Raw genomic sequence first — 19,533 nt, 5'->3', positions numbered from 1 at the left:
AAGTATTTCTGCTTTTATAATTGATTCTTGTGTGAGATTCCCTTGTTATCTTTTGAGTTCTTTCGAAGACCCTTGCTAGTGTGCTGGCTAGTCTTCCTTCATGGCTGTAGATTGTTAAATCTTGAACTTGATCAATTGGTTGAAAATTTTCTGGGAAGACGGACATGAAGATTACTTGATGTGCTGGAACCAAGCATTCTTCTTCTTCATTAAAAATAGGTTGACTATTCGTAAATTTTAGGGATATATCCCTTGAATTTACGTTGTCAATCATATTTTTAAATCTCTTTACTGCATCAATAAATCCTGCAGGGAACTCACTAATAATTTTCAAATCATTAAAAATTAAAATTGTATCAATTAATCCATACTGGAAAAACTGATAGGTGTCAGATGGAGAAGCCTCTGGAAATATAACCAGCTTTGTTAGCTGTTCTTTGGCAATAGGATAATATCCCAAGATTGTCCTTTTTTCTTCAGTCCAATTTAGGACTATGTTAAGGGTTTCTCTGAGATTTGATCTACAGACCCTTTTCTTTTCCTTGATTTCGGCCCTTGTAGGAATGTTTCTTATTATTCCTGTTCTCTGGGTTTGAATTGGAGCTTTATCTGCTCTTTTTAGGGTTTGCTATGGATGAAGAGCTTCATATTTCCTGAAAGATTTCTTTGCTTCTTCCAGTGTTAAAAACCCTCCTTTATGAATTATCCTTGATTGATGTGTAAATGGTGCTGCTTTTTCCCAGGCATCATATACTCATTTCATGGGGCCATTATAAATTACATAATATTTTTTATCTTGGGTGGATTTTTTGATAATTTCAGCAATTGTTTTATTTTCTGGAATTTTTTCTTCACCTGATTTGTCCACCACGCTTAGCTGGCTGAACTCTGATGGTTTTGGTTGTTGTGTTGATTTCATTGCTTCGATGGCCTTTTTAAGGGATTGGATCTGTGTCCTTATTTGCTGACAATGCTTGCATTTTTCAAGTTCTTGTTCGTATTTCTGAATTTCTTGATCTAATGCGTTGTAGACGAACTCCATTCTCTTGTTAATGTATCTGCAATAACATTTTTGTCACCCTTAATATATTCAATCTTTATTGGATATTGTAACAAAAATAATTGCCATCTTACCAATCGTCCATGATTATAATCAACTTTTAAATTATATCGTATGAAACCTGTTAGATAACTTGAATCTGTCCTTAATGTAAATTCTCTGGGTAGTAAATCAATTTTCCATTTCTTAAGAGATTTAATTGCTGCTAGAGTTTCCTTTTCATGAGTGGTATATCTCCGTTCTGTTGGAGTAAAAGTCCCTGAAATATACCTGCAAAGTAATTTCTTTGGGGAATATTTAGAATCTAGTGATTCTTTTTCTTGTTCCAAACTTTTGATAGCTTTCTTAGCTTTTAGACATCCTGACCAGGTTATGTCTGAAGCATCTGTTTCTACTATTAAGTAGTCATTTTCTTCTGGAATATAAAGTTCTGGAAGTTTTTCACATAATTGTTTAATCCTTTGAATTTGCATACTGTCTTTTTCATCCCATTTCCATTCTTTTTTAGTACTTATTTTTGGAAATAAGCTTTTAGTGTGTTCTGTTATATTCTTTAAAAATCCTTGATCAGAAATATAATTTATACATCCTAAAAATCTTTGTAATTATTTTCTATCTTCTATTTTATTAGGAAATAAATTTACCTTTTCTAGGACATTTGGCTGAAGTTTTAGCTTTCCTTGAGTGGATAGAATTAATCCAAGAAACTCTATTTCTTGTTTTGCTATTCTTGCTTTCTTTTTGCTAAGAACTAGTCCTTTTTCTTTACATCTTTCTAAAACTATTAATAATTTTTTAAGATGATCTTCTTTATCCTGTTTTGTAAAAATTAGTATATCATCAATGTACACTAAAACAAATTCATTTAATTCTTTTAGATTTTCTTCCATAAATCTTTGATAAATACCTGGAGCTTGTTTTAATCCAAATGGTAATACATTCCATTCATAGAGTAACACACTTGTTGATTCTTTTGTTGGGCAAGTAAAAGCAGTTAATTTCTTTGTTTCTTCGTCTAAACGAAGTTGCCAATATCCTGATTTTGCATCAAGAGATGAAAACCAAGTCGCTCCTTTTATTTTTTCTAAAATAGAATCTTTTCTTGGAAGTTTATGAGCATCACCAATAGTTGCTTCATTCATCTTCTTATAGTTAATAACCATTCTTCGTTTTCCCCTTTTAATTTCATTATTGTTTTCGACATAAAAGGCTGGAGCCGCATGAGGACTTTTACTTAATCTTATAATTCCCTTTTCCAAGAGATCTCTACATTCTAAAGAGAACTCTTCTCTATCTCTTGCAGAATAAGGAATTTTATTTGGAACATTTATCTCTTTTGTAGGATCTTTTAATTTAATGCTTACTAATTCGTTATTTGTATTTTTAATATCTAAAGGATTTTCAGCACAAATTTCATCCAAAAGTTCTTCTATCTTTATTTCAAGATTATTTTTTGGAATGTTTATCTGAAAGTATAAATTTAAATAACATGTTTCTAATATAGAAAATATTTTAAATTTTAAGATCTTATCTATAGTAGTAGTTGGTATTTTTATACGTTTTGATTTTTGATTTATTGAAGAATCATGTGGAGCTTTTAAGACTATATATGTTAATTCTTGAATGAATGGATGATATAGTTTAAGAAGTTATTTCCTATGATAAAATCCATTCTAGAATCTAACATATATATAGATGGAACAATGAACCTATAATTTTGAATAAAAATTTCAGTCATCTCTGTTTTTTGGTCAATTTTATGTATTGATTTATCAGCTATTCTAACTCTTAATGGTTTCTTTAATTTTTTCCAATCAAGTTTTATGTTTGAACTAGCAAAGAATTGTGTTGCTCCAGAATCTATAAAAGCATTTATAAATTTTTCTGTTATTTTTATAGTAATAAACGTGGCATTATTACTCAGTCTCTGAGTCTGTTTCTGAGACATATTTAAAAATATAGTCTAGGTTATCATCAGATTCTTCTAAAGGTTCCATAAAACAAGACTTAGCAATTTCTATTTGTTTAGTAAGATCTTTTTTATCCTTCTTTTCGGACATTCATTTGCATAGTGTCCTTCTTCTTGGCAATACCAGCACTTACAGTTTCTTTTTTATTTGGGCAATAGTCACTTTTTTTCCTTTTGTTTTTATTGTTATTTCTTGTTCTAAAATACCTCTTTTTTCTCCAGTTTGGATAGTATTTTCTTTTTCTAAATTGATATTTTCTCTTTCTCTGAAAATTTTTATTAAGCCCATATTTTTGGGGTATCTCTTCATTATCCTGACAGCAGATTCTAATTATATTTGCAAATCTTTTTTGAGTTGCTTCTTGCATACAACGTTCTTTTATTTCCTCTCTTATTGCAGAGGTTGCTCCACCAAAATTATTTTCAATTGTTCCTCTATTTATTTCTCTTATAAATCTTCCCATTATAAATTCATTAGCAGGATATGGAAGTTTTGTTATATACATACTAAGATAATGATTTTTATCTTCTTCTTTTAATTTGTAATAACGTATTCTATATTCACATATATAAGACTCCACATTACATAAATCATATATCTGAATATTAGCTAAATGATTTTTTGCTTCTTGATATTCTTTATTATAGACTTCTTGTCTATGATCTATAATATTTTTTCCAAAAAATTCTTTATATAGAATCATCATTATATATAATATCTTATCATAAGCTGATGTTTTTGTTTCTAATTCTTCTATTATTTGGTTTTCTATTGATGTCATATAATCTCTTATAGTTCCTTTAGTATGAAACCCTATGTAATTCCAAATGTCTCTTCCAGATAATTCACTAAGTTTTGGATTAGTAAAGGCTTCTAATAAGAAGAAATTCAACCAGTTTTTGAAAATTTCCTTTTCATTCTTTTTACAGTCTAAGTCAAGCATTCTTTCTCCTTCCATTTCCTGGATTTTAGGAACGTATTTTGATGGTATTTTTGTATATTTTAAATCTTTATTTATAAACCCTTTTTTGAAAGCATAATTATCAAAACCTGTTTCCCATTTAAATTGAGATTGATTATCTTTAGATGTTCCAGCTTCATTTTTTACTTGTATTGGAATTGCTGGTTCTTCGTCACTTGAATAATCTAGGATGTGTTCTTCATTTTCTATATTTTCAGAATTTACTAATTCTTCTTCTATTTGAAATCCTTGTTCCATAATATTATTTTCTTGAGCCATTTTTAATTGTTTAAAAAGCATTGTAACTTCTTCTAATTTTTCCTCAATATTCATAATTTTAGTGGTGGTTTTACTTTTAAATCTGTTATGTTGATTATATTTTGAAATTTTTCTTCTTTGGGATTCTCTTTTTCCTTATTTCTTTGAAATTTTATGGATACTAATATTTCTTCAAGCATATCTACTATAGAATTTAATTGTGGGTTAAAAGTATGATAAAGATGTGGGAAATCATTTCCATGGTAACATTTCTTAGAAATTCCGTGTGAAAAGTAAGTTTTTTCAGGTTTTTGAAGTCCTTCAATAAAACTTATAGTAAAATAAAGATTTTGAGAAAAATCATTTTGTATTGATTTTAAGAATTCGGTGTCATTACAGTTAACATTAGTTAAAATCATTAATTTTGATAACTTAATTATTTCTTCTCTTAAATCTTCTAATTTACTTTTTTCCATTAGGTGACGCTTTTCTTTGTGAAGAGTTACGGTTTAAAGTGTGACTTTAGAAAGTGTGGTGTAAGCAAATCTTTAAATCTGTACAGATTTAGATCTGTACCATATAATTTCCTTAATATCGATTAGCAAAGTTAATCCTTGGGCTCAAATACCAAAATAAAGAAAAAAAAAACTCAATTCTACACATTAAAAAGTAAAAAAAAAAACTCGCTGCTTCTTAATATTTATTTTCAATTTATAATAACGATTTTATATTTTTGAATAAACTATTAATTCGGCCTTGTCCATTTCTCAAAATGACAACGCGATCCCTCAAGAAAAAAATGATCCACTTTGGTCTCTATCCTTTATTTCGTGACACAATGCGGTCCTTGTGACTATTTCTCCGTCAATTCTGAACGAAAAATGCTGACGTGTCAGGTTCAAAAATGAACAGAAACTTAATTGTCTATAAATTTAAATTTGTTAAGAGTTTATTTGTCTTTATATTTTAAACGATATTTTTTTCAAATTATTTTTTTATTCATTATATTAATATGCTTTTTCAATAAATTATTGAACATATAGTATGATAAATACAAACTAATTAATAAATTATTCAAATTAAAAAAAATATCATTTATTATGAAACTAAATAAATAATTCAAATATAATTTTTAAATATATAAATAATAAACATTAAAATCAGTTAATACATCAATAATAACGCTATGATATTAGAGTTATTAATTTAATGCAAAGATATCAAATAAAATTATTAACTTAGTTTAAAGAGATAAAAAAATTAAATTTGTTATTACACAGAAAAATTTTACTATATATCAAATAATGTGTTCATTAGTTTTCACTTTATTGTAATATCTGGTAAAGGATTTATATTTGTTCTAGGTTTTTAGGAAAAGTGGAACAATTCTATTCAGTAGGAACAAAAAGAAGTGGATCTATTTTATTCTATATCCGATAAATAACAATACGCAATGGTGGTGTGGGAGGACGTTGACCAAATGAATAAAAAAAAGGGGGATAGTTATTACAAACAGGTTCTTTGAATGATAAAAAAAGATATGTTTGCATTCACGAATAAAAACACTCATATAGGAGCAACCTCCCCTTTTTTTATTTATCATTTATAAAAATTATCTAGATCATAATACTTAATTTTAAGTAAAATATATGTAAATTTAATTGAATTTTAATATACATAAAATTTTAATCAATCCACATTATTCTTATATTGATAATTCTTATTGATGCTTTGAGTTTGCTAAGTATATATATATATATATATATATATATATATATATATATATATATAGTATTAGTTGCCTATTCATAGTGCAATGCAAAAATATTAAATAGAATTATTAATTTAATTTAGAGAGATAAAAAATTAGATTTATTATTACTCAAAAAAATTATTATATATCAAATAATGTGTTTATTAGTTTCTAATTTATTGTAAAAATTATCTAGATCATAATACTAATATTATATCATAAGATTATTATTATTAATGTATTAACCGTATTTTAGTGTTTATTAAATATTTAAAAATTATATTTGAGAATTATTTATTTAGTTTCATAATAAATGATATTTTTAAATTTGAATAATTCATTTAAAAATAATATTAATATAATGAATACAAAATAATTTGAAAAAGATATAGTTTAAAAGATAAGGACAAATAAATCCTTAACTAATTTAAATTTAGAGATAATTAAGTCCCTGTCTATTTTTGAACCTAACACGTCAGCATTTTCCGTTTAGAATTGACGGAAAAGGAGTTACAAAGACCGTGTTGTGTTACGAAATAAAGAACAAGGACCGAAGTGGATCATTTTTTTCTTGAGGGATCGCGTTGTCATTATGAAAAATTGACAGAGTCGAATTGGTAGTTCACTCTATATTTTTACAACTAGAGAATTTTTTTCACCTTATATTATTTATTGCACTATACAAATGAACGGTAAAAAAGAATATATAGACTAAAAAAGCTTGCTAGCAAACACCTCATTATCACCATCACATTCATAACAGTCTGCAAACTGTGTTTGTTCAAAGCGGGTCATACCAAACTGTAGAGCCATTTTGATTTCAAACGAGTCTCTATTTTCTCTCAAAACAGGGTCTCTCTCATTCACACTCAACTCTATACTCGCTTCCTTGAACTTAAAAAAACCAGCAGTTTCTCCATACAACTTAAACACCATTCTAACTTGACTACCATGTTCCAATGTGTTTAAAACACTTGCCAATGCTCCACAAATCACACTAATCATCAATCCTCCATTGTTCACTAATGAAGAACAAGCTGATCCCAGAGCTACAAGCCGTGTTACTTCTCTCTATACATATATAATTTCAATTCATGAAGGCCGCATTTTCTTATTATTTCCACCAAACCAATCATACAAAGTGAGACATATATACATTATGGAGTGGAGAAGGAGAAACACCATAGCTCGGTCTCTACCAGCCTCGTCTCCATAGCCACTATTTTCAACTCTAGTCAGATTTTTACTGTTAAGTCGGCAGCTTACATCGCTCCAAGCAGTTTAAGACAGAATAGAAAATTTTCTCCACACTCAACTGTCCTCAAATTGTGGCCTATAAAGACTGTGATGTCATGCTAGAGAACGGTAAGTCCTTTTACAACATCTTCATGGAGTACGCTCCTCAAAATACCATCGTTAACGCAGTTAGAAGCCACACAGCTGGCTTACCTGAGGCTGTAGTGGCTCATTTCACGCACCAAATATTGGATTTACATACCTTCACTCTCAAGAAATAGTGAATGGCGATGTGAAAGGACAGAACGTCTTGGTGACGATATAAGGAGTTAAGATAGCTAATTTCGATTGCTCGTAGGGTGATGGTTGATGTTGAGGGTGTGATTATAGAGACGTCGGCGTACATAGCACTTGAGGTGGGACGTGGAGAGGAGCAGGGATTTCTTGCTGATGTGTGGGCACTTGGATGTACAATGTTAGAGATGATAATAGGGGAGCCACTTTGACACTATCTGCATGATAATGACCTGTTACTGTATTTTATAAGATCGATTTCTAGAATGAGGCACCAGAAATTCTAAGCCATGTCTCAAAGGAAGGGAAGAATTTTTTAGAAAATTTTTTTAAGACGAAATCTCGTAAGAGGTGGTTAGTTGAGAAATTTCTTGAGCATGAATTTGTTCATACCTTTATTAAGCATATTGATTATGAACTTGAGTTGGGTGGCACTGATTTGCATACTTCCATGAGTGTGTTGGAGACGAGTAGGACGATAAAGACAGCGACATTAGATTGTTATCGTCATGTTTTGGAAAGTCCTGTTAATCCTAAAGGCAGGATTAGTGAGTTGTGTGGAGTAGATAGAGAGATGTTTGATGCTTAGAAAAGCGATGATGATGGATCATTGCAAAAAGTAATAATTACTGCAATAAAGAATTATTATTATACACTATAGAAATTGATTCTCTAAAAATAAATTTTAGTTTGTTTTATTTTCTGCTTTTACCTATGCTCCCTCACTGATACTGATACTTACTAATACTCACTGATACTCATAAAAGTAAATTTTTTATCCATTAATACTTAATAGCACTAATCTTAAAAACTAAAAGTTAAGAAACGGTGAAAGAAAAAGATTCATAAAATTGAGTAACATATACTAATTTAAAGTAAAAATAAGTATGCTATTCTTGTTTTGCTCTTGTCCAATAAAAATTTGTCAATAAATATATATTTAGGTTAATAGTTAATTTAGTCATAGAAAATAAAGATTTTTTGATTTATCTTTAAAAAATTTTATCAATCAAATTGTTTTTTCAAAGATTACGAATTAATCTTCAGTTATTTAATTAACAATTTCTACCAACAATTGATAATGTAAAATATTAATTGATAGTATAAATGATGCCTAACATATCTAATTGGATATTGATCAAATATGTTTTAAAAATTTATCAATTTAGTTAATAGATCATATTGAAAAGAAGATTTATGCAATTAGAGAAAATAACTAAATTAATATATTTTCAGAAATATATTTGGTCAATATTGGATTAGATATATGAGATATTATGTATGTTGTCAATTAACGTTTTACAATATTATTTATTGACAAAAATTATTAATTAATTTGATTGAAAAAAAGGGGACGAATTTAAAAAATATCTTATCCTTTAAGAACTAATGTTATTATTAATTGATTTGTATTTACTATTTTCTTTTATTTAAACTAAATATATACCCTCTATAAATAAGTATATCTTTTATTTTTGTATCTTTTAACTATACAGATAAAACAGTTTAAAAAAAGTGAAATAGAATTAAATACGTATTTATTGAGTTGTTTTACTTTATTTAATACGTACTCTTCGAATTAATATATATTTATTAAATTTTTTTATTTTTGACATTTATTTTTTTAGAGACAAAAATCATCTAATTTAAAAAATAATAATTAGAACAATAATTTTTAAAATTGAAAAACAATTATAAAAATACCGATAATAAAAATTAAAAAATAAATAAAAACTTAAAAAATATTGACAAAAAAGTTAATTTTTTTATTTTGTTTTTTTAATTCAATATTTATTTATTTATTATTTTATTAATAAATTATTTTTTTTAAAAATGTGTACATTAATAAATTTTAATAGTAATTAATTGATTCTTTTAGTATAGATCTAAAGAATCAATAACAAAAAAAAAGTAAAATAGAATTAATTTTTATTACAATTTTATTATTTGTTTTAACTGATATTTTTTATTATTATATAATGACGTAATATATATATATATATATATATATATATATATATATATATATATATATAGGGGAAAAAACCAGTATAAGCCAATGCCATCTCAAATTGACGTATATAAGCCAAACTAAAAATCGTTTCAATAATGCGCAGGATCTTGTATATATATATAATTCGAACCGATATGATTCGAACTGCAAATGAGAGTAATTCGAATCGGGACAGTTCGAATTACTACCTGAATTTTCTTCATAAATTGAACCAGGTCAGTTCGAACCTTGAGTGCACATAATTCGAACCAGGGAGGTTCGAATTATAGAGAGAGAGTCTGACCTTAGTAATTCGAATCGGGCTGGTTCGAATTACACAAACCTTAGTTCGAACTGGGCCGGTTCGAATTAGTGGGAGAGAAACCTTTATATAACCGTTCTAAACGTGAGTTGGTCTCATTAGATGGAGTAATATCGGACAGGCACAACGGCATCAAGGCTGCGCTTGAGGCCCCTGACGGAGGTTGGCTACCGCCATCTGCGTACCGTGCATTCTGCATACGACACGTAGCGGCTAATTTTGCCCTTACCTTCAAGGGCAAAGACGCTAGGAGGCTTCTAGTGAATGCGGCGTATGCGAAAACCGAGGTTGAGAAGCTGATCGGTGGGATTGAGATAAACATGGCCATCGTCATGAATTTGTCGCTCCTGAATGTTGATTATTCCGCAGACGCTGGAAAGAAGGAGGACTACAAAAGAGGCGGCGGCAGTGTTGAGGACGAGGGGTCCACAGGCACGCTGGAGGCGGTCGAATGGGATCTTGAATAGGAGAATTGTAATCACAATCGCCTTCCAGAATATGAGGAGGAACAGCACCGCAATCATCCCTCCTAATTCTTCTTTGTCCCTAAGTTTTATTGGGGTCACATCCCACTCGCTCACGAACACATCATCACATACTATGTGACCTAATGTTTTTTGTCTGTTTTTGTTTGTGTCAAGATCTATATCTGTTTTTTTGTTTTTGGTAAAATTTGAGAGATAATTGTCCATGCCCTATTTCTTGAGTTGGCCCTTGATTTTTTGACTCTTCATGACCATACATTGGTGTGTGTTACAGTTTTTCACCTCATATTAAAAAAATATGATTTTGATGAATAATATACAAAGTTAATCTTTGAACTTAAATCAATTCTACACCTGAGCAAAATAAAAGGGAAAAAACATCAATTTTACACATTAAAAAGAAAAAAAAGTCACTTCTTAATATTTATTTTCAATTTATAATAAAAAAATGCTAATTGTCCTTTAACTTTTCGTTTTTATTCGATCTTTTAAAGAATTTATTATTATTTAATTAAAGTAAAAGTATGTGGAATCAAAAGGTTATCAGGCAAAAACTAAACAAAACCACATTAATTTATATTAATAATTAATTAATTTTAAATTTTTTAAATTCAAAATTTAAAAAATTTAAAATTAGTAACCATAATTAAAACCTATAAAAACCTTTCCCTTTTCTCTCACATTAACCTACTCACCTCCAACAATTACACACAGACCCCTCTTTCTCACCGTCAGGTCCTCTCCGCCTCCCCATCGCATACTAAATTTATTAATCAAGGTTGTCGTCTAGCAACACTCCTCAACGACTCGATAGTATGAAGTAATATATTTTTACTAAGAACCCGAGAAGAACAAAATATAAATTCTTTCCATCTTTCTAATTCTTAGTTAACCTTTAGAGTATGGTTTAATTGTCAAAACTCTAACTTGTTACCATTATTATAATGAACTGTGAATGCTTAAGAAACTCATTTCTTTATTCATTCAATTCTCATGACCAAGGTTTTATTTAACTCAGTCATTATAATCATAGAGTTCAAACTCTTTACCGAGAGTTGACAGATTCCTCATTGACTAATCATTAATTCTACAAGTATTTAAATCATACCCAATATCCGTTCAACTAGCACCCTAGAGTATTAGGTGTCCGGAATCAAAGTATAATAAATACATTTTTAATTACTATGACAGTCACAGGTCAAAGGAAATTCTATTACCATGTTCATCTTGAGAATATCCTATTGACAAATATGCGGTTATCCTATTGACAAATATGCGGTAATTATAACCATTAAGATTTCTCAAAGTGATTCAGTTCAATGGTCATATCTCTCTCTATATATATATATATATATATATATATATATATATATATATATATATAATGATCTTTTCGGATTATTAATGTCCTTTTAATAATCCTATGACCAAGAATAATTTAGATTAAATTATAAAAAATTTATCTCTCAATATTATGATCACTATCACAGTAAAAAATCTCTAAATTTAATTAGGGACCTTATTATATTAACATTTTAATATAATAACAATAACAAATTATTTGACACATGATTGATTAGATTGTGGTCATACTATTTATTCCCAACATGGAAGAGGTGGATAAAGACCCTTACAGTGTCAAGTTCGCAATAAATTTGACCACACAACTGTTAATTGTTGGTATAGGTATGATGTTGATTATGGAAATTCAAGATCTGATGTTGCTGCCTCAAGTTCACTCTCTCATGGTCTAGGAGCAAATCTATCATACGCAAATGCAATGATGCACAATAAAACTAAATTTGCAACTCCTTCAACACTTCAAGATCCCGATTGGTATCTTGATTTCGAAGCATCGCATCACATGACCGCTGATGCACTCAATTTCACATAGAAGATAGAATATGGTGGATCTGTGAGAGTAACAATTGGAAATGATTCAGGTTTACTAATTAGCCATGTTGGACATTCAATTTTTATTCCAAATTTGAGTAGAAAACATTTCTTGCTTAAACAATTACTGTTAGTTCCTCAAATTTCAAACAATCTCTTAAGTGTCTATCAATTTGTAAAAGACAATAAAGTTTTCTTTGAATCTCACAATGATAATTGTGTTGTTAAATTCAAGGCCTCCAAAGAGGTTATACTCCAAGAAATGGTTGATCGAGAGTTATACAAATTCTCCGATTTTCATCCAAAGTCAAATAATACTGTTGTTGCACTTCTTGCTTCTATTCTGGGTCCTAAAGATGCATTGTTGTGGAATGCTCGTCTTGGGCATCCATCAACACCAATGATGAATAAATTTGTCAAGTCCTGTAACATTTCTTTGAATTCAATAAACTTTGTCTGTGCTGCTTGCTGCATTGGCAAAGCACATCAGCTTTCGTTTCCTAAATCTTCCTCATCTGTATATACCAAACCTTTAGAGCTAATATACACTGATGTATGGGGTTGTGCCCTAATCACTTCCACAAATAATTCAAAGTATTATGTTCACTTTATTGATGCATTTTCTAGAATTACATGGATATATTTGATTGCATCAAAGTCTCAGGTTAGATCTGCATTTAAAAATTTTAAATCCATGGTTGAATTACAACTTGACACTAAGATCAAAACTGTACAAAGTGATAATGCAAAGAAGTTTATCAATTTGGCTAAGTCTTTGTAGAGAACAAGTATAGTTTGGAGATTTTCTTGTCCCTACAAGCATAAAAAAATGGTACAGCTGAATGCAAGCATAAACACATTGTTGAAACCGGTTCGACACTACTAGCAGTAGCCTCAATGCCAAAGAGATTTTGGGGATATGATTTCATGATTGCTGTAAGGTCAATCAACTCTTTTCCTACACCAGTTCTAGACAATTCGACTCCTTATGAGAAATTGTTCAATTGTTAAGCCTGATTACTTGTCATTAAAAACCTTTGGTTTCTTGTGCTACCCATACTTAAGGCCTTAAAATTCTCACAATATTGATGATAGGTCTGAACCTTTTGTATTTTTGGGTTACGATTTGCAGCAAAAGGGGTATAAATGCTTTGCAGCTAGCAGAATCATAGTCTCCACTCACGTGATCTTTGATGAAACATATTTTCCATTCAATTTTGGCTTTGCTTCCCCTGATGTATTCACAACCAATTCTCCACCTTCTAGACCTCAACTAGAAATTATTTTTGATTACCTGAACCTGCCACTTCACTATCTGAACCTTTAATAACCCAACCTTCCATTAATTATTCAAATCGATTTCACTCACTAGCACCCTTTGATGTACCTTCTTTTTCTTCCATAAACCTCACTTCATAAAACTTAGTACCGAAAGCCTCAACAATTAATCCTAAACCTCTTCCATGAGCTACCTTACCATAAAATCAATCTCAACACCTAATGATTATACATTCTAAAAATGGAATTTTCAAATCCAAGTTTTTCAGGCCTAGGTCACTATCACTCTTGAACCAAAGAACTACAAAGAAGCTCCTAGTATCCCACATTAGAAGCAAGTCATGGAAGATGAATATACTGCATTGATGAGAACTAGGACATGGAGTTTAGTGCCACTGCCAGAAGGGAGAGTTTCCATTTGCTACCATTGGGTTTTTTTAGTCAAATATAACTCATATGGCTCATTATAGAAGTACAAAGCTTGCCTTGTTTCCTAGAGGTTTAGCCAACGACCAGGAGTTAATTTTAAAGAAACTTTTAGCCCATTAATTTGCCCCACTTCAATTCGGTTAGTCTTCTCTCTCGTAGTGTCACATGGTTGGAATATTTATCAACTTGATCACAATGCTTTTCTCAATGGAAATCTTCATGAGGAAGTCTATATGATCTAACCATCGGGGTATAAGGGGTGATCCTAACATGATTTATAAGTTGTTAAAGTCATTGTATGAGATAAAACAAGCCCCACGGGCTTGGTATGACAGGATTTTTGGTGTTTTGCAGCATCTTGGCTTCACTACAACCAAGATTGACTCATCATTATTCACTAAATCCATTAATGATTGTGTAACATATCCACTTCTCTATGTGGAAGATATAATTGTGACAAAATTCAGACAAATGCATTAGTGAAGTAATCAGGTAGCTCAGTTCCAAATTTGCTTTGAAGAATTTAGGAAAATTCCATTATTTTCTTGGGTTAGAAGTCACCCACACTGCTGATGGAGGATTGGTACTATCTCAAGCCAAGTATGTAGCTGATATATTGAAGAAAGCTAAGATGATAGGATGTAACTCCTATGCCACCCCCATTCCCTCTTCTCTCAAGATGAGTAAAATTGGTGGTGCACTATTTTCTGACCCTACGCTATATCGATCTATTGTTGGCAGTTTTCAGTATCTAACGATAACCAGGCCAGAGCTAGCTTACTGCACCAATCGAGTCTGTCAATTTATGCAAAGATCACTTGAGGCTCATTAGAAAGTGATAAAGAGAATCCTCAAGTATATTAGTGGTACTGCAAACTATGGTCTTCAATTTTGGCCTTCTAATGATCTCAATCTTACTGTATACACTTATTTTGATCAGGGGTCTGATCCCGATGATCGTAAGTCTACAAATGGTTACTGTGTTTACATGGGGTCAAACTTAATATCATGGTCCTCTTGCAAGCAGCAACTCGTGTCTTACTCGAGCACCAAGGCAGAGTATCAAGGCATTGTTGATGCCATTGCTGAGACCATCTTCATTAGAAATTTGTTGAATGTTATTCATGTTCCTGTTACCTATCCCCTAGTGATTCTTTGTGACAATTTGAGTGTTGGCAGCCAGTCCTATTTTCTACTACAAATCAAATCATGTTGAACCGGACATCCATTTTGCAAGGGATCATGTTGTCAAAGGACATGTCAAGGCGATACATATTCCTGCTGCTCAACAGGTTGTAGACATCTTCACAAAACCCATCTCCTCTTCTTTGTTCAATGAGTTATGAGACAACCTCAGAGTTGCAGAAAAATTCACTCTTTGTTTGAGAGGGTATGAAAGAGATAAGAGTTAGTTAGCTTTAGATGAGTCGGCATAAGTTGTTACAATTTTGTTACAAAATGAGTAAGAGTTAGTTGTTAGTTATACCAGCCAGCAAGGTAGTTGAGTATATAAACTCTTGTAATAGCTGGACTTATATCCAACTTCATTCATTTTCACTCTTTATCAATTTCTCTCTTTCTCTTCTTCTCTGATCATTATTATGAACTCTATCCTGATACCTTTATGGTATCAGAGCTTTAAGTTCAGTCATGACTTCTGCAAATTTGATCTTGGCACAAATAGCGCAAGCTTTTTTAAGCCCTATAGCAATGAAGTTAGATGAAGACAATTATCTGCCATGAAAGGATCAAGTGGATTCGATGATTTTTACCATTATTAGCTCTGGCCTGATACCTTTAGCTTTCATTTCAATGGTAGCAATCCAGTTCACACACAATAGTTGAGGTGATGGATATGCACCATCTCCCTTTGGAGGCATGATTTTCAACTTGATACATTACAACTGAATTGGATACATTAATGCACGAAAAATTATGAGAAAAATAACAGCTTTTCAATCACATATTTATTACGACCAAACTTTGATGTTACAATCTACAACCATTTCTTATTACTTATATATATATATATATATATATATATATATATATATATATATATATATATATATATACACCACAGCTTGGGCCTCCACCACCACTGTCTACATAGCCATAACTCTTAACTCCAGTGGACCTACGTAACTTTGAGCAATTCAAGATAAGACATGTAACACCCTAGTATTCAAATCCTTATGCTCGAGTCATAAGTCAATGATAATAAGATGGTACGAATCAAAGAAAAATTATAATACATATATAATTGGAATAAATTATTAAACGAGAAGCTTGAAAAAGGAGTAAAAGAAAATCGCAATCGGAAACACATGCATAACGAAAAGCATCGCATTCGGAAAGAACTTGGTAAAATAGAACTTAAAGGTGTATATATATATATATATATATATATATATATATATATATATATATATATATATATATATATATATATATATAATCATATGTATAATAGTCACTAGTCATGACATGCGAAGTTTAGGTCGGCTAAGGTTATAGTAGTAAAAACAGTTGATAACAATTTCTATCTCTCCCAAATATACATCAAGACCTCTATAGACAAAGTTTCCAAAAGAATTATATATACGTATACATCATTAATTTTTCCAAAATAAAAGGGAGTGAAATCTAAATATATAAAATACAGAACAAAACTCAAAGTAGACTTCGCCGTCTTCCAGACGAACTCCAGCTCACTATGGAGCACTAGGACTTGCATTTGAAAAACAAAGAATATATATGGAATCAGAACCCCCAACCTATGAGTTTTTAGAACAGTAAAAATGTCAAATAAATACAATATAAGGTAATAGGAAACTCACTAAGCAATCTTATGCTTCCACACAATGGTCTTTCCATCCTAGATTCTCATTAATCCATGATTAGGCAAATTTCCTAGAAAATTCTACTCTAATTCATTTTTTATCATTTTCTCCACAACTCTCCAAATTTCAAACAGAACAGCCCTTAGATAGTTCAAATTCAACGATTATAAATCAACTCATCATACTTCCACCTAGAGTAAGTGGGACGAACCATTGCATCTACCTAAGGAGCTCAAATAATCTCATTCAATATTCATATTTATTATTCAATCATTTCATCATTTCATCTCATCAAGGGCAGCCCTAGCATCAACCGACACCAGAATGAAGGACCTCTCAGTTATGCAAACACAAGCAAGACAAACAAATAATACACAAGTAAATTCAGGTAAAGCAATTAGCACATAATCATTTAATATGTACAGTTAAGCAAGTCAAGACAAATAGCAAACCCAAACAAATCAAAACAAATGCAAATTATGTATGCCTGTCCTATGGCCGATGAGTTTTATCTGTCAGTTATACAGCCAAACCCAACATGTCTGGAGCAAGTGGAATCACTCCACTGCGTCTACCCAGACAAGTATATTTGGCAAGTGTAATCACATCTAGAAGCAAGTAGAATCACTCTACTACGGCAAGTGGAATCACTCCACTACATTTCAATCACATCTAGGAGCAAGTAGAATCACTCTTTTACGGCAAGTAAAATCACTCCACTGCATTTTTCAAGCAGGTACATTTCAATCAAACTCACTTTCATTTTCATAGTCATTCTCTTCATATCTCAATCATAATCAATCATTCATCACCTCTTAATATCATAATCATTCTCATCATATCTTAATCAAATTCATTCATCGCACTCTCTCTCAATATCATAACCATCCTCATCATATCAAAATCAATCATTCATCATCTCTCACTATCGTAATCATCCTCACCATACTTAGTCATCATCAACCATTCTCATTTCTCACTATCATACTCATTCCCATCATAACTCTCATTACATTTAACCCATCTTCCCACAATTCACTCTCTCAACTCACTTGGTTTCGTTCCTAACTCCTCTACCTTTTATTACACCAACTCTAGACTTATAACAGGATTTATAGAAGTTTAGAAAGCTCAAAAAATGGTTAAAAATACAAAAATACATTTTCTGCAAAATTGGATGGTTATGCATATGCATGCCTTCCGTGTACGCATAAGTCCAATTTTTTGCAGTGTCGCGTACACAGACCACAGTCGCATACGTGCCAACCCAAATCGTCATTAGATTCTCTTCACTCTCATATGTCCTCAAATTGTCACCTATAAAACTATGACATCACGCTAGAAAATAGTACGTTCCTTTACAGATTTTTCATGGAATACTCTCGTTAGAAAAATATTATGCAATTCAGAGGCACACAACTGGCTTATGTAAAGTTCTAGTGGGGTATTTCACTCACAAATATTATTTGGACTTACGTACCACTCCCAAGGAGCCAAGATAGTTGTTCTTGTCTTACCAATATAGGAGAAATGACATATTTTATTTAAAACTAAAAGGTTTGCCATGTTCTATGTGCCTATCTATATTTGTTTATGTCTTTATTAATAATGTATTGACCAATTTGAAATTGAGATATATAAATTTTGTGTATATAATAAGGTAGCAATACACAGTAGAATGGGAATGGAGTACATTGCCCAAATTGAAGTTAGATTTATTCTTCTTTAAAACGTTAAATGAATCTATGTCTTCGCTTTGTCCAAATTGAAAAAGAGTTACTAACTATGCTCAGTATATATAGTAATTAATTAGTATTAAACATATTTAATAAGTAGCTTTTAATTTTCTAATGACAACCTATCTACTACAGAAGAGATGATATAATTAAGGGTTAAGTACGATTTTGGTTTCGAACGTAGAGGTCGAAAATTTATTTCGTCCTCGGCCTTTTTTTCGCTACAAAATGGTCCCGAAAGTTTAATTCAGTTTTAAAATCGTTCTTTGAACAAAAATATCCCTCCCCTATTCTTTCCCAAAATCAACCAGAAGCAGAAGCGCAGAGGCATAAGCAAACACAGAAACAGAAGCAGGCAGAAGCAAAAAGTAGAAGCAGAATAACAACAATCAAACAACAACTAGAAAAACAACAACAATAATAACAATAGATAATAGAATCAGAACAACAACAAAAACAGAACCAAAAGCAAAAATAGAAGCAGAAGCAACCAGAAGTATCAACAACAACAACAACAATGAAATAAACAAAAGCAAAACACCTTCCTTTAAATTTGAAAAATTAAAAAAGAAAATGATAAAAAAAATTTAAACAGCACTGCAGGGACCTCGAGGTGGTGGTGAGGGAGGAGAGGTTGCGGCGGTTAACTGCAAATCGCGAGGGGAGGAGAGCTGCAGTGGTGGTGGTGGATCACGTGGAAAGGGCTACGGCAGCGGTGGCGACGCCGTGAATTGCAACAAGAACGGCGATGCGGTGGTGGCAGGATGCAAATCACGACGAGGAGAGAGCTGTGGTGGTCGACGGCATTGTGAATTGCGACGAGGGCAGATGTGTGGCGACAAGAACAACTTCCTTCCTCTCTTCTCTTTCTCTCTCCCTTTACTCTCTCTTTTCTTGCCGTTAGTGTGAGTATGTGCTCAGGAAGAAAGGAGCAGCAGCGGCGAGGAGCAGCGGCGGCGTCCCGTGGAGATTCTCCACCTTCCCTTCCCCCTTTTCCCGTTTTCTTTATTTTATTTTATTTT

Source organism: Arachis hypogaea, chromosome 1 (assembly GCF_003086295.3).
Source record: "Arachis hypogaea cultivar Tifrunner chromosome 1, arahy.Tifrunner.gnm2.J5K5, whole genome shotgun sequence".
Classification (NCBI taxonomy): domain Eukaryota; kingdom Viridiplantae; phylum Streptophyta; class Magnoliopsida; order Fabales; family Fabaceae; genus Arachis; species Arachis hypogaea.
The sequence above is the reverse complement of the archived record's forward strand: the minus strand, read 5'-3'. Positions refer to the sequence as shown.